We start from the raw sequence: 15,759 nt of genomic DNA on the forward strand, positions 1-15,759 counted from the left end.
GATACTGCTAACTTCATTTTAATAAATCTTTTCTATATGAAGCGCTTCCCAATATGCCAGAATATGTCACGCCGCAGAAACACTTAAATATGCTGAAATAAGTCAGTTAAATGAGAAGCTATTTTCATGGCTTCATTTTATTGATTAATTGCTTTATGTGTTAATGAACTATTCTTGGGTTTGTGTTTTGCGATGCTTCGCTATGCAGAACAACCTAGGATGAAGTAAAGGCTCATGTATGAGTTTTATCCAAAAATAAGGCATTCTATATATCCATCCCCCAGCGCTTCACCATAGTAATGAATTTTAATCTCCTTCTCCCCAGGGGAAATGACTCCAAAGAGACGATTAACACATGTAAAAAAAATTATCTTCACAGCAAATTGAACTCGTGAGTTGGCAAAGATAATGAAATAGAAATGTCGCTGGAATCAACATTGTAGATTTTCATCCAATTTTTAAATCAGATTCAACAATATAAAGTGGCATTTGTGGATTAAAATAAAACTATAGAAGTTACAATTGGCACATTGCAGCAAATCAGATAACAAATATATGCAAAGAGTATTTGTGTCTATTATATTCATAGTTCTTTATTCCATTAAAACACAACAAGCTAAATCCAAGAGATAAGCCTCTATCTTACAGCAAAATCATTACTCAATATGAAGTTCCTTCCTCTGAACTTTTCCGACTCAATCAATTATTGCATTTTGTACAGTCAATCCCATGAGGCACAACCTCAAACCCCCAAATGGCATTTGAAAACATTTGTTTAAATGATCCATTCGGTAGAGAAACAATCGCCCTCTTATACTCCATTTTCAATGGCCCCTCCCTACATCTAGTCTCACTTTATGGAGCAGCTGGAGTCTGATCTGCGTTGTCAGTTCTCTTTGTTGAGAAGGAGGCACTACTGTACCACACTAGCAAATGGTAGACAGAAGATCTCATTATCAGAGACCTCACTCAGGTTGATACATATGGGCTTATTTACTGAGGGTTGCAGATCGCACTTTAGTTGGACTGTACACTATTTTCAGGATTTGCGCAACTTTGATAGGTATGAAATAGGCATTTGTGCTGGGATTGTGTCGCACGTGATCGGATTTTAGCGCAGCTGCGCTGGCTTCCATGCGACAGAAATCACAGGCCGTGCCGTCGTATGATCCGACTGATTTGGACTGAGCATGGGATTTAACTTTCAAATTGTGTCACACTTACATGCACCAGGAAGAAGATGGTGAACTCCGTCAGACCTGAGCAGGGAAGTGACCCATGCAGGATATCGTGCACACAATCTTAGTGTATGACAGTGCATTATCGTCGAACAATGCACTTTTGTGAACTCTGTGGGACCAGGTAAGTAAATTTGCCCCATAGAGTTTATTATGTCCCCTCATGACTTGCTAACATGTAGCCTCACCTACTCAACGGTTGCTTCCGAGGCTGCAATGCTGCAACATGGCCCATATTTGGTAGCACTGCCTATGGTCGCCTCTCTCTGGAACAGTGTTAAAACCCTCATCCGCATTCTGCAACACTGGCAACCCCGACAATACTCCTTCTGGGAGGCAAACCAGAAAAGGTCGAGAACAAGGCTCATTGCTTAATCCAATTTATAGCTTTAGCATCTAGAATCCATATAGTGGCGATATAGAACACTCCCAACCTACTGTTTACAGTGGTTAAGAACAGAATCAACCTATTAAAGTTGTTTGAGAGAATTGAGGCGACTAGGACAGACTTAGTTGTAAGTCCAAAAAGGTTTATCAAGGTCACAACTTACCCCTCTCCTCCTGACTCCACAGCTGTGTCTCCTTGGAAAGAAAACTAGGCATGAACATCCTGGCCAGACTCCAAGTTATCCACAAAGGTCTTTTGAAAATGAAGGTTCATCCAGCACCATGTTAAAATTATTTTCACACTTTATTCTTCATCTTTTAAAAAATTGTTTCCATACATGATACATACATTGCATTTGAGACGTTTCGAGCCTTTAGTGGCCCTTAGCTACGACTAAAAAATTCTTTAAAAGATTAAGAATAAAGTGTGAAAATGCTTTTAACACGGTGCTGGATGAACCTTTATTTTTTAAAAAACAACTAGGACAGACACCTCCCCACTATTCGAGGGATTATGGAACCTGTGGACTGGCTCACAGGGCTCCCCCACCCTTGAGAGATCTCTATTCTTATCCCCCTTTGAATTAACATGGCCCATGTAGCTCTCTAATTAAAGTTGATGCTTCTTCACATTACAATCTATTAAGATTTAGTGACATATGACTGTGTATTCTTTTCCTTCCTCCTGTGTCCCCTTCCCACCCCTGTTTCCCCCATCCCTGGCTATGTCGGAAAAATCTGTTTAATAAATGTTCCCCCTGCAAGGGGTATATGTTTTGCCTTCTTCTATTGTAAGGCATTTCCATAGGAGTAACATACAACCCTCACAGATATGTACATATTGTATGTGTGTATATATAATATATATATACACATACTAATAACATACTTGTGACAAAGTAACTACAAAAGCTGCATATACTACAATACATAGAGAGCACAACTTCACACAGAGGCCTCCCTTCCTGCCCCCTCCTAGATCCCCAGTAATGTGTATGTATATACAATATAATCTAACAGTATACCAGCTCCTGGATATACCCTGAAGCAGGAGTCACATCCAGTACCTGACTATATACATGTACATATAGAGGCACATGCACAATAGGATATATTTATACAAGCAGGGCACAGATCCATGTATGAATGGGATATGACTACAGGTTGTAAATGTAGTTATGCTAATATACACACTCACTGCAGACATTTAGTTATGTATATTTGGTAAAACATATAACACCTGGAATGTCTATAGGTACATGTATAAAGTCTACTATATCATAATTACTCTTATAATGTTATATACATACACAGAAAGCACACACAATATAACCTGGTTCCTTGGAGTAAGTGCTGCTATCCAGGGGGGTCAGGAAGAAAGAGAGAGATTTCTAGTTTCACAGGCCTAAATATCCTGGTGGGCAGCCCCTGTCCACTCCCATAACTCCACCCTAAGACCACTTAGGATAGACCCCAGTGTGCAGAGAGAGAATCCTGGTTCATGATGGCTTCTTCCTGCTGAAGGCTTTTGTTATACTAATAACCAAATGGCCTCTGTACACATTGACATCTTACTAAAGAATATCAGTGTATGCTGTCAGTATATACTGTATCAATTTACCCTGTATATAGTATATATAATCATAGAGCAGAGTATCCAGTCAGGAACAATGTACTCCTGTAACACCTTCACATCCAACATTCTACTTACCTTTCCTAGGTCCAGTATGGCTCTCTTATGTTTAGAGTTACTACATTAATTTGATTTACAACAGTGATGGCGAACCTATGGCACGGGTGCCAGAGTTGACATTCAGAGCCATTCCTGTGGGCACCCAGGTGCCACCCCAGCACAGAGTTTGGCAGACAACTTGTGTGACTCCTGGCATCCTCATTCAGTTCTGTGTAGCCCTGCAGGGCCATTTTATATCAACACCTCCTGGGCTTCCCCTGTACTGCAAGAGGAAGACTGGACAGAGCTGGATTATTACCGCGCCGCGATTCTTCCTATTCGAGGCGACCCTGGAGGGAAACAACAATGATAATTTCCACTTCTTCTTTTGAACGCTATTGATGTCCACTGAGTGCGCCAAAGAATAACTGGTCCACTCAGTTTAAGCGATATCATCACGTGCAGCACGCCAGATTAATGAAGACTGTGCATGTAGTACAATTTACCTCACTATGGACAAATACGGGCCATTAACAAGAGCAATAGATTGGGGGACATTTACTAAGTCGGGTTTCCCGACTTTTTCCGTTTTGCGCCACATTTAACTGGGGTTTTTGGCGCACACGATCAGATTTTGCCGCAATTGTGCTGACTTTCATGCGACACAAATCTGGGGTTTGGCCGTCGAACAACCTGACATATTCGGACTAAGCGCGGGATTTAAATTTCAAAATTTTGTTGCAACCTATGCACTCACATACACTGGGAAGAAGAAGAAGAAGAAGGTGAACTCCGGCGGACCTCAGCGGGGAAACAACACATGCAGGAAATTGGACGCACAATCTTAGTGAATCGCGGCAGCTCCGAATCCTCGACGGACAACGCACCTTGGGGATCGCAAGTATGTAAATACAGGTAAGTAAATGTACCCCATTGTCTTGCTACAGTTGTACGTGTAAAATGCCAATAAAATGGTTAGAGTGGTTACTCCTAAATCTACCTTACCCAAGCATTATCTGCACCTGGGAGAGCCTCGCTCCTTGTTTTCCGCTCCTTTTCGCTCCTTAGCGTTGAAAGATGTTCTTTTTCATACCATTACTGTATACTATTCCTTCCAGCTTCTTCAGAGGTAGAAGGCAAACTCTTAAGCCTAAACGTTAAAATTATGAATGAGTTTTCATTAGATTTGACATTTTGTAAAGAGAAAGAACAAACTAGCAGGGGGCATAATGATAAAATGTTTTACTCCACCAAATTCTCATCCAATTAAATGAATCGTAACACGTATTTAAAATTCATTCAATTTGTCTCAATTAACCAGAAACTCGGCAGCCTGCAGGAGAGAGCCACGGTGCTGAGAAAATAAATTAGTTCCCAGACTAAGCAACTATAAGATGTGTATCTTTACTCTTCCTTTTGCATCTGCTCACTTCAGAACATAATGTTATAGCCAACAAATCTTTCTATCCATCTATATCTATTGATGAAAAGTCCAGGGTGGCCCAGTGCTCACAAGGGCAGATGCAGTGCTACAAGATCTTAGCCTGGACCTAGCTATACATATCCATGGAAAAAGCAGAGCTCAAAATAAAATATGGTGATATGAGGCAATAAGATTTACTCCATGGGCAACATTTCTCAAGCCGTGGCTGAGGATACTGTCTATGTGAGAATGAGGTCATCTCCTGCCATCTACACTCACCGGCAACTTTATTAGGTACACCTGTCCAACTGCTCGTTAACACTTAATTTCTAATCAGCCAATCACATGGTGGCAACTCAGTGCATTTAGGCATGTAGACATGGTCAAGACAATCTCCTGCAGTTCAAACCGAGCATCAGTATGGGGAAGAAAGGTGATTTGAGTGCCTTTGAACGTGGCATGGTTGTTGGTGCCAGAAGGGCTGGTCTGAGTATTTCAGAAACTGCTGATCTACTGAGATTTTCACGCACAACCATCTCTAGGGTTTACAGAGAATGGTCCGAAAAAGAAAAAACATCCAGTGAGAGGCAGTTCTGTGGGCGGAAATGCCTTGTTGATGCCAGAGGTCAGAGGAGAATGGGCAGACTGGTTCGAGCTGATAGAAAGGCAACAGTGACTCAAATCGCCACCCGTTACAACCAACGTAGGCAGAAGAGCATCTCTGAATGCATAGTACGTCGAACTTTGAGGCAGATGGGCTACAGCAGCAGAAGACCACACCGGGTGCCACTCCTTTCAGCTAAGAACAGGAAACTGAGGCTACAATTTGCACAAGCTCATCGAAATTGGACAGTAGAAAATTGGAAAAACAGTACCTGGTCTGATGAGTCTCGATTTCTGCTGCGACATTCGAATGGTAGGGTCAGAATTTGGTGTCAACAACATGAAAGCATGGATCCATCCTGCCTTGTATCAACGGTTCAGGCTGGGGGTGGTGGTGTCATGGTGTGGGGAATATTTTCTTGGCACTATTTGGGCCCCTTGGTACCAATTGAGCATCGTTGCAACGCCACAGCCTACCTGAGTATTGTTGCTGACCATGTCCATCCCTTTATGACCACAATGTACCCAACATCTGAGGGCTACTTTCAGCAGGATAATGCGCCATGTCATAAAGCTGGAATCATCTCAGACTGGTTTCTTGAACATGACAATGAGTTCACTGTACTCAAATGGCCTCCACAGTCACCAGATCTCAATCCAATAGAGCATCTTTGGGATGTGGTGGAACAGGAGATTCGCATCATGGATGTGCAGCCGACAAATCTGCGCCAACTGTGTGATGCCATCATGTCAATATGGACCAAAATCTCTGAGGAATGCTTCCAGCACCTTGTTGAATCTATGCCATGAAGAATTGAGGCAGTTCTGAAGGCAAAAGGGGGTCCAACCTGTTACTAGCATGGTGTACCTAATAAAGTGGCCGGTGTGTGTATATAGAAGACACCCAAACTCTGCTCCAGCTGTTTATATGGCTCGCCCCAGCTAATTGTGGTGTGGACCAGGTTTGGAATTCCAGTTTTTCCTCCTCTTTCCCTGATCAAAGACAATGATGGAATCTGATCTGGAAAAGCCTGGCCCAGGACTATATCCCTTTTAGTTTGGCAGTGGAGTTTGTGTATTTCAGCTCCCTGCTCCGCAGTTCTATATCTCACAGGGACCAGTGTGCGGCCTATGAAATGATGCCTCAGGCGTCGTGTGATGCCAGGTAGATGCATTATGACATCATCACATGTCGCTTGCACTGCAGCTCCGTTATCTCTCTTAATTGAAATAAACAGAAGAGAATAGAAGAATAAGGTATTTTATTTTACTTTTATCTTAAACTATGAGGTCACTGTTACTATTGGGGGATTGTACTTAACAAGCACTTATTTTTGGCTAATGTGGAGGCATGGAACTTGGCTACTTGGGGGCACCGGAACGTGGCTACTGTGGGGCACACTGGGACTTCGTGCTTGGGGGGGGGGGGGGCGGGCGGGAGAATGGGACTTGGTTACGCAGATGCAAAGTATAAGAAAAATAACCTAACATTTAAAACCTGGGTTATATAGTGACTTTATCCATGAATAGCTTTTAGAACAAGACAAACTTTTCACACCCATTCTCTTATCCATATTATCCTTAAATAAATGACGTTTAATAAATAATAATAAATAAATAGATAATAAATCAGTCCTATATGGCCAATAACTGTTTGCTCAAACTTTAAGGCTCCCCCATACATCCTGTATAATAACATTTATGCAGTGCCAAGCTTAATACTTTAATTGCATGGATCTGATTTTTTTACATACAAGGGCACTTTTACTAAGGGTCTGAACACCGCACTTTCGTCGGGTTTCGTGATTATTTCCATTCTGAGCCGAATTGCCCCGGGTTTTTGAAGCACGCAATCGGATTGTGGCGCATAGGTGCTGGCTTGCTTGCAACAGAAATTGGGGGGGTTGCCGACGGATTCGGACAAACCGCAGAATTTAAAAACGTAATTGTGTCACAAGATGAAGCACTCGCATGCACCAGGAAGAAGCAGGTGAACTCCGCGCAGACCTTGGTGCAGAAGCGATGGATGCAGGAACTCGGGTGCACAATCTTAGTGAATCGAGACAGACCCGAATCCTTGTCGGACAACGCACCGCAGTATTGCGACAGGATTGAGACAGGTAAGTAAATCTGTCCCACTGTGTGAACAGAACTATGGGGAAACATTTTTTTTACAAACCCAAATCTGCATACCTTTTCTTATTCCATGTCTTAGCTTAGTCTCCGAAATATTCTTACTAATATGGGAATTTTGATCAATTTCTGTGCATGGTTTGTCATATTTATTCACAGCGTTTGTTTATCAAGTTCCAAATTAATTGCTCGAAAATGTAAACAAATAGTAGCATACCTTCTGTTTTACTTCCAATAAATTGTTGTTTTCATCCAATTGCTCCTGGCAGATTACCATACTGAGTACTATAAGAGATGAAAAAATTCCAATTTTATTTGTATGTGATTATCATATTTTAATTTAACGTTTCTTAAAAATAATATTGCTGGATTTGTTAAAATACACCCAAAGGTATGTGTTTTTTTTTACTGTTGTTCCTATGGAAACCTCTTTCATCTCATGCAGAGTTGCTCAAGAGTAGAACCTACTGAAGTAATAAAGCAGCAGTCTTCATCTCTGTATACAATTTATTATTATCATTAAATTATTTTACAATTTTTTACCCTTGCTCTTTAATTGGATTGAAACTAGTATACCATATTAGAAGAAATAGATATAAAGGGATGAATCCTGGAATTCACATGTGTTCACAGACCTTTCAAGCACCAAACAACTGTAAATGAAAGAAATAAATCAATATATAGTGGATTTTGGTGGATTTATGGTGGATTTTCAATTCCAAGAAAACAGTTAGCAACAGTAGAATCAGGAGATCAGAAGTGTCAGGAAATAGCAGAATCCATTCTTGGAAGTGTTGGGTGTTTAACGAAATTCAGATTGGTCTAGTTCGTCCAAACATTGTGAAAGAACTCAGTTTGGGATCCAGATTATTTCCTCAGGTTGAATTGGAACCCAATTGAAATCAATTTGGTCCCAAAATGGCTGTAAAATAGAGGTTGTAAGGGGTAGAGGGATGCAAAATGAGGGTAATAACATGGCAGTTGCCCTACAGAAATGGGCTAGGGAAAGTACTAAAAATAAAAACATTAAGAAATAATTAAAAAAAATTAAATGTTGTTAATGTCATTGAGGTTAAATGCTCTTGATGTTCTTGATGTTAAAGAAAACCCGTCAGGCAAATGAACCCCCTAAACTAAAATATATTTTCATAAACTGCCATTAGAAAGCATTGCCTCTATCCCTTCATTGTCCCTGTCATGACCTGTGAGATGTCCAATGAGCCATTATCATATTCAAGCTGTCCAGCTTATTCATGAGTGGGAGGCACAGCCACACCCCCAGTGCTTGACTGACAGCCTGTATAATGATGTGAGGTGTAATGGTGTAATGGCTCCTCCATGTGCTTCCTGGTGCTAGCGCTCCCTGCAGCCTGTGTGTGAGAGATACTTCTATACACATGACTGACAGCCTGTATAATGATGTGAGGTATAATGGTGTTATGGCTCCTCCATGTGCTTCCTGGGGGCTGACGCCCCCTGCAGCCTGTGTGTATATGAGATACTCCTACACACATGACTGACAGCCTGTATAATGGTGTGAGGTATAATGGTGTAATGGCTCCTCCATGTGCTTACTGGTGCTGGCGCCCCTTGCAGCCTGTGTATATAGAGATACAACAGCTCCAGGCAGCCATGTTATAGCAGAACATGTCAGGTACTTGTGTAACTGATGTCTGTGTCTCAAATATGTGTATTAGGAGAGAGAGCATGTCAGCAGATAAAGCACAGACACTAGCAATGCTTTACTATACATTACACACAGACAGAGCAGGGGGAGGAGAGGGGAGGGGTAACAGGGGTGACATCACTGCCCCTGACCATGTGACCAGCCTAATTTACATAACAAAGAAAATATGATTTTATCATGATTAATGTGTGAATTCACTAGATAAAGGCCAGGATGTGATCCTTGTGAGCTGCTCCAACAGGTAGTGGTGACAGAAATAGTGACAGAGACCTGATGACAGGTGTCCTTTAAAGATCTGTTCTTTACCTCACTCTCCCTGCAGATACAGCCTTTTCCTCTCTGTCTCCTCTCTGTAATGGTTTTAGAACATGTGATCCTGTTTTTATACTGCAGGGTCACATGTCCTGCCTGGGCAATTACAGCCATGCTAACTGTGAGCAGTGGTTGCTATGAGCCTGAAAACTTGTCCATTGGCTGCTCAGCCGTCAAGCCCAAACAACGGGTTCTGGCTGCTGGAAATTTATGCACGCCCCTTGTATAATAGATCACTGCTAGGAACAATAACAGTCTTACACATGCATGCTTTCTTGCGTAGCCACACTGAACTTCATGCAAGATATGCAGCCCGTAGACATTCCTGGCAATCTGAGAGATACATTGGTGGGACCCAGTTAACATACAAGTGGCATGCATAATTGACCTGCAGCCAAACCCGGAGGTGCTCCGGAGTGCATCCGACTCATTTGCATAATTTATAAAAAGTGTATATTTCAATAATGCCAGCGTTCCAGGACTGAATAAAAATGATTCAAATCCCTAGATTACATGGCGAGCAGGTAAGTTACAGCAGCGCAGAACAAGTTCTTATTGAAACCTCAACACGTTTGGTGCTGGATTCGTATTTGTTTTTACACGTTGTTGCCTCTGGTCCAAGCGAAAGATCTACAGCATGTATTGTGACATGTCTCTTCATACAGGTAAAATGGATTATATATTATATGAGCAAAGTTACAGCAGTCTACTATCAGTATATCTGATGGCAGATGTTCTCTAAGAATACACTGTTATGGTACAGTGGAAGACTCAATTGGAGCCTATGTCAAGTCCTTACAGTTTTCTAACTTCAGAAGGGACCAGAATTAAGCTTTGGATAGATTAAGGAAACACCTAGAAAAGAGATCATGCACAGGCCATATCCACATATCAGAATGATAGGGTAAGGGAATAACCCCAGTTGGTAAGAGGGAGAAGCCAGGAGAGGCTTGTAGGTTTAGGTGTGTCACCTTATCGGATCAATGTCTAGGCTGACAAATTTAAAGGGGTTTTCCTACGAAAGAAAATTCTCACATTTCAATCCCCTATGGTGTTAACACAATAAAGATCATTTTAATCCCTTACTGTAACGTCCGTGCCTGAACGTCGCTCTATCCGCAGTTGGCGGAATAGAGGCGTTTAGTTGTGTGTGATCTGTGGCTTAATTCTTGTGTTTGGATTAACTGAGCCACACCCTGCTCCCTGCATTTCTGTCTTGCCCAGCAAGGGTTACTAGCCTGATGGACAGTTCCTCCAGTGTGCTGCTGGAGGCGTGTCCGAGATCGGCTTTTAATACCTGCCCATTCCCATCATACCTGGCTGGTTATTTTGTATGTGACCTGTGTTTATACCCGTTTGTTCTTGACCTGTTTCTGCTTGCCTGCCTGTATCTGTACCTGACCTGTATATTACCTGTTTAATCTTGACCTGACCTGTGTATATCCTGCCTGTACCTGTATCTGGATCTCACCTGTGATTATCTGCCTGAAGACCTGTATATATCTGTCCCTGTCTCAGTCCTGTGTTTCTGTTCTGTGCACCAGTGTGAACACTGGTCTATTCCGGTTACCTGTCTCAGTCTTGTGTTTGTATTCTGTGCACCAGTGTGAACACTGGTCTATTCCTGTATTCTGGTTTCCTGTTCAGTCCTGCGTTCGTATTCTGTGCTCCAGTGTGAACACTGGTCTATACCTGTATTCCGGTTACCTGTCCGCTCCACCATCCAGCAGCTGCCAGACGAAGTAAGTGTCCCCTGTCCTGTTGTAGGGTCACTCAGGGACCATCAGTTAGGTTCCTGATAGTGGGTTCACCCTTATCAGGGCGGTTTATCTGCTTTAGGCAGGGCCTTAGCCCGCAGGGACTTCGCAGGGTGAGTTCGCCACCACTTACGTAGTCTGACCGCTAGCGCCAAGTCTGGTTGTGGTTGCGCGTTTGCTGGACGGGTGCTGACACTTACTTTACAATTTTGTGCAGTTTTATTGCTGTTTTAGCTCCTATTACTCCCTAGGATGCTAAATTCCAGGGTGTAGGCGGGGACTCTCTTAGCAGACACATTGGGGGTCATTTATTAAGGGCACGAATCGTGTTTTTCTGTCGGGTTTCCCGAATATTACCAATTTGCGTTGTTTTCCCCTGAATTGCCCTGGGTTTTTGACGCACACGATCGGATTGTTGCGCATCATGCAATGGAAATCGGGGGGGAGCGTGGCCATCGGAAAACCCGACGGATTCGGAAAAGCCACCTTGACACACGCTTACCTGTACCCAGGATAGGATAGTGAACTCCAGCGGACTTCAGCGCAGCAGCGATGTCTGGAAGACATCGGGCGCAATACCTTAGTGAATCCCGGCCAGACTCGAATCCTCGACTGAGAACGCGCCGCTGGATCACGACAGGACCGGGTAAGTAAATGTGCCCCATTATGCCCCATCTAGTTCTGTAGGGTGACAATGTGGTTAGATTATCAGGGTACAGGTGTAAATATACTTTCATTTGGCTTCTGACACTGGTACTAACACACTGACACGTAGAAGGAGAGATGAGATGGATGAGAGATGCATGAGATGGATGAGATTACACAGAGGCTGACAGACAGAGGGTGAAAGACTATTACACTGTTACACTTTTAGCTTGGTATACTGCCCGACTCCGAGTTTCACACTAGGCGAAACTCGGAGTCGGGCAGTATACCGAGTGTGTTCTTTTTATTACAAGGCCTTTTTTAATTTCTACTCTTGTGAGTATTACTAATAAAACAATTTTAAGGATCCGAAAAGTACTGCACCATCGTTCTTTTCTTTTTTCTTCCTAAATCTGATTAGCAATTAGAAGAAGGAACGAAGAAAGTGGAACGAAAAGTGGAGGAACAAGTTCCCGGGTGGGAAGAATTAGGAGTAGCACAGAGGCTACGAGCTACCTCGGGAATCCCCAGGAGGGACGCCGTGCCGAGATATCGTACCTCACATGAGGATTTTTCATGCCCTATGCACACAACGCTGAGGACATTGGGTATGGACTAAGGATTGTCCCCGTGAGTACCAAAAACCTTTGATCGGAAAGACACTGCTTTTTTCTTAAATGTGGAGTGGATGAACGTAGAGGCGGAGGATCAATCAATTTTGTATTCAAATTTAAACTCTCCGCCTCTTTGACTTCATTAAACCAAGCAACATCTCACTTCTCACTTTTCTGGATGATACGGCCACCCTAGGCCATGAAAGAAACATCATCCAGAAGCTGTTCAGTTACTTAACAGTTGTTTGTAGGGTCAATTTCTGATGACAGATTCCCTTTTAATAATCAGGTCCTAAAGCTGTATGCAAATGACCCAAGAAGAGTCCAATAAATTCATTATCATATTCAGCTGTCCGGCTTATTTAAGAGTGTGATCCAAGTGTATCTCTCACAGGCAGTAGATGAAGCACTAGCAATGTTTTACTCTACATTACACGCAGACATGAGCAGGGGGAGGAAAGTGGAGTGGTAACATGGGTGACATCACTTTCTCTCTTCATGTGCCCAACCTAATTTACATAAATAAAATATCATCTTAGAATGATTAATGTATGAATTGACTAGATAAAGGCTGGGATGGAATCTTGTGAGCTGCTCTAACAGGAAGTGGTGACAGAAATAGGGACAGAGACCTGATGACAGGTGTCCTTTAATGGATCAAAGTTAAACTAAGCCAAAGGTGATGATACTGAAGACTTAAAAACCACCACAATTCCAATCCAAATGTAGCAACCTCAAGAACACAGTTGATGATAGATACACATCTTGCTTGTGTTAGGCTCCACAATGGCAGTAGCCATTAGATATGCAAGGAACATAGTTCCGGATTAGATGAGAATATAATCCCTTGAAAGTTACAGAGTACTTAAAGCTTTATTTTAGAATATTCTTCTAGTCCCCTTTCCAAGGGTGGTACAAATTGAGATCAGTAACCTAATTACTATGGCTCTAAGACTATAATTAAATACCTTCAGGAACCATTTTAACATTTGTACATAATGTCAAAAGAACAAATAAAGTCCAATTTATTCCAAGATCATCCAAGGCCACCGGCACGTGTATCATAGAGCACAACAAAATGCCTAGAAGTCACTTACAGTCAAAGGCATCTGATGATTAATTTTTTTTTTTAATCTAATAGAAATCCACGGACAAGAAATTATTCTTTCGATGGAGTAAGTGAACCAACTTTGGAAGAAAGAGTCGAAATACATTTCTCTGGGGAAGATGCATATCACTCACACAGCAAATATAATTTAATTTTGTTGCAGGAAATGACTTTTATCAAGATATTTTATTGTATAGCACTTGCTTTTGTCGATGGCAAAGGCAGTGAACAGTCAACGTCCAACTTTTTTCCAATTTATCTCTAAATATAAAATAGTTGATAAATATGACAATGGCTGCTCTCAGTTTAATTTGTAATCCAGGCTGGAACATCTTCTATGAATACACAAAAAATAGGACATTTTCTGACTACAGAAAACACCATTTTTTTTGTTAAAAGAGAATTTCAAATTGTTTCCCATTTATTCTACGAAGTTAGAAGCAAACTCGTGATACAAAGAGAAATGTGTCATCAGAAAAATGAATTACAGTCTGTTTTGAATCAAGAATTTTTGGTGATTTATTTTTGCATTTTCCATGTCTATCTGTATCCTCAAACTTACTAACCATGAAACATAATAAAATCCTGTCATGTTATTTTATTACCATCACAGGTAGATAACACCACTGTTATTAGATTTACAGAAAGTCACGGAAATATGTACAAGTTAGGTTTTTAGGTTTGTTCTTAGCCCCTTAAGGACCAGGCCCTTTTTCGTTTTTGCGTTTTTATTTTTCACTCCCCACCTTCAAAAATCTATAACTTTTTTATTTTTCCATGTACAGAGCTGTGTGATGGCTTATTTTCTGCGTAACAAATTGCACTTCGTAGTGATGGTATTAAATATTCCATGCCGTGTACTGGGAAGCGGGAAAAAAATTCTAAATGCAGTGAAAATGATGAAAAAACACATTTGCGCCATTTCTTGTGGGCTTGGTTTTTACAGCTTTCACTGTGCACCCCAAATGACATGTCTATTTCATTCATTGGGTCAATACGATCACGGGGATACCAAATTTGTATAGGTTTTATAATGTTTTCATACATTTACAAAAATTAAAACCTGTACAGAAAAAAAATTCTTCATTTTGCCGTGTTCTTGCGCTAATAACTTTTTCATACTTTAGTGTATGGACCTGTGTGTGGTGTCATTTTTTGCGACTTCTGATGACGTTTTCAATGCTTCTATTTTTAGGACTGTTTGACATTTTGATCACTTTTTATAGAATTTTTTCTATTTTTCAAAATGGCAAAAAAATGCCATTTGCGACTTCGGGCGCTATTTTCCGCTACGGGGTTTAACGCAGTGAAAAACGGTTATTATATTTTGATAGATCGGGCATTTTCGGACACGGCGATACCTATTGTGTTTATGATTTTTACTGTTTATTTATATTTATATCAGTTCTAGGGAAAGGGGGGTGATTTGAATTTTTATAATTTTTTAATATAATTTTTTTTTTTTAACTTTTTTTTTTATTATTTTTTTTTACTATTTTTCAGACTCCCTAGGGTACTTTAACCCTAGGTTGTCTGATCCTACCATATACTGCCATACTACAGTATGGCAGTATATGGGGATTTTGCATACCATCTATTACAATGTGCAGATCGCACATTGTAATAGATAGCCTCGATCATGACAGCCTCGGATCTTTGTGTGATCCCAGGCTGTCATGGCAACGGATCGCCGCTTCCCGGTGACGTCACGGGGAGTGACGATCGGAGCCAAGATGGCGGCGCCCATGCGCCGCCGGCTCTTTAGCGACGGGCGTTTGCTTCATTATGAAGCAAATGCCCGGTGAGTATGAAGAGGGCTCAGCCTGTGAGCCCTCTTCATACTCCCCCATGCGCAGTAAGACGTAAGGGTACGTCTTATTGCGCTATGGGGTTAAAGGGGACCTTAAATCAACTTTATTATTAACTATATGAATCAACTATATTACATCTGAGGGGTGTGTCCTCTACCCAGGTATGTTTGCAATGTCTACTCCTTGTATGTATCTGATCACACGGCAGTATTAAGGCGTGCCTCCATGTACTTCTACTCCTCCCCATGCCTCCATGGAAGCTGCTGTGATTTCATGTGATCAGATACATACATGGAGTAGACATTTCAAATCAGGACCTTAGAAGACATCACCCTGGTCACACGACATGAAGTGGCGAATGATGTAACA

The 15,759-nt window shown here is 41.6% G+C and overlaps 1 long non-coding RNA gene across 2 annotated transcripts; it reads left to right on the plus strand.

Annotated features, from left to right (window-relative positions):
• The first annotated feature begins 1,280 nt into the window (after positions 1-1,280).
• On the plus strand, positions 1,281-13,816 carry LOC140120463 (uncharacterized). Of its 2 annotated transcripts, none has more exons than XR_011853810.1 (3): positions 1,281-1,362; positions 12,279-12,487; positions 13,613-13,816. It is a non-coding gene; the product is annotated as an uncharacterized lncRNA (long non-coding RNA). The 2 variants fall into 2 exon arrangements; XR_011853809.1 differs by lacking the exon at positions 1,281-1,362 and adding an exon at positions 10,810-11,197.
• Positions 13,817-15,759: the final 1,943 nt, after the last annotated feature.

This window comes from Engystomops pustulosus, chromosome 3, assembly GCF_040894005.1.
Source record: "Engystomops pustulosus chromosome 3, aEngPut4.maternal, whole genome shotgun sequence".
Taxonomy (NCBI): domain Eukaryota; kingdom Metazoa; phylum Chordata; class Amphibia; order Anura; family Leptodactylidae; genus Engystomops; species Engystomops pustulosus.